The sequence below is a fragment of the Egretta garzetta genome, unplaced genomic scaffold (assembly GCF_000687185.1).
Source record: "Egretta garzetta isolate BGI_Z169 unplaced genomic scaffold, ASM68718v1 scaffold17, whole genome shotgun sequence".
NCBI classification, from domain to species: domain Eukaryota; kingdom Metazoa; phylum Chordata; class Aves; order Pelecaniformes; family Ardeidae; genus Egretta; species Egretta garzetta.
In genome coordinates this window covers 78,512-80,363 of record NW_009260136.1, presented here as the reverse complement: position 1 = coordinate 80,363, position 1,852 = coordinate 78,512, and positions in this window count along the sequence as shown.

Below are 1,852 nucleotides of genomic sequence, written 5' to 3'. Positions count from 1 at the left end.
CAGGTGAGATTATGTGATGCATGTGTGTGGCTGTATCATCTCTTTCTGATTCTGCTGTGGCATATTTTTGAGTGGTGATCTTTATATGGCTAAGCATATAGCAACTAGCAGGTTGGATTTAGAAAGCACTATGAGCTTTTAGTTTGTATCACCATGTAGAGCTGGTTAAGTAATTATGTGACTTGTGGTTGCATGGAGTATTTTTGAATCATAGATTTCTGTCATGATGTAATAAAAGTCATGATATAAAAAGCATAAAATTTGATTTAAACTGTGGCTGTCAAACATGCGTGTTTGAATTAACTGAACAAACTGCCAGAATAAGAACATAGAATCTCTCTGAAATGAAGCTGCTTTAGTCACCCTCAGATCACCTTAAATAAGGGTTGTGGATTTTTAAAAGCATTAACATGCCAACAATTTTTTTAAATTCATACCATTCAGTTTTAGGCAAGATGAGCATTAAATGAACTGTTTTCATAAAACGTCTGTGGAATCTCCTAGAATCCCTTGACATTGCCCTTGTACTGGGAGAAGATAAAAGGGAAAATCCAGACTTCAGATACCCCTTTCTTATTCAGCATCTGACACAACTCTGGCCAGCGAAACCTGTTAAAGTAACTCTTTTATCATGCCTGTGATCTTGTAGGACATCTTTTGGGTAGAGTGATTTGGATTTAACTGCTGCAAGAGACAGAATATGCTTGAGATCAGCAGTTAGTTGTCCACTTTAAAAATATTCTTGCATGCCAGTTGAAAAGATGGCTTCTTTAATGACTTCTACATCTTGTAGCTAAAGACTTAACTGCATGTCAGTTTGAAGTGGCTAAGTTAAAACAAACTTGGTTAGAAGTTGCCTTTTTTTCTTGGTAGCACTGATTTTGGTAGAAGCATGGGCTCTATTTCACTTCTGTGTAAGGCTCTTCCCAGTCATCATATCCCACATAGAAATTGAATTGAAAAAGTAGATATGTTCTGCTTTGGATCTTGGCAGTTGGATAAATTAGCTCATGTTGACTGGCTGTTGGTAATCAGCCATGTATGTAGTTGCTCTTAGCATGCTTGAGCCTCTTGGAGTGAGTTTGGCCCTTTTCTGTTGAGTCTTGAGGTGATGAATGTCTCCCACCTTGCATTTGCAGAGAGCGCTGCAAGTTGTTGCTTAGCAAGTGTTGATTCAGCTCTCACTTCTAAATTACCTAGGGGATATCTAACCTACGTAACAGATTTTATCTCCCTCTCTTCATTTTGGATGCATTGGCTAAAGGGAGCTTGGTAACTGTGCAATCTTTTTTCTTTTGCCTGTATTTGCCCTGTTAGCCAGCAGGAGGCGTTTGGAAAAGAGAAGCACATGGTAGAATTAACTTCCTATCCATTGACTCCTCTAGCATCCTGGGCCATCTCTGTTTCCCCTCCTGCAGCTGCACACTGGCGCTGTGGATTCTGCTGGTGTCTGAGTGCATTGCCCTGGCTGGTCCAGGCACTGTGGGAACAGGCTGGGGGAGCAGTGTGCCCATTTTGAGCATGTGCTTTTTCTGTTCTACAGCCTGAAGAGGTTCAAGTGAAGGTGTTAATCCCCACCTCTACAGCTTCTGGGATCTCCTCCCAGCATGTTCCCCCTCTCCTGCTGCCCTCCTGTCACCTCTCTGTCCCACAGCAGGCTGTGGAACAGTGGGGATTTCTTCTGCCCAGATGGTTCACATGAGCTTTTCCCCTGGGGAACGTAGGGTGTGCAGCAGAGGATTGGGGAATTGGCAGAGCTGACAGTGCCCTTCCTGGCTCTGCTCTCCTGCAGTTGCGCAGCCGTTTTTCTGCAAGCCCTTTGGGGGGCTGTACTCTCTGCCTTACCTGGGGG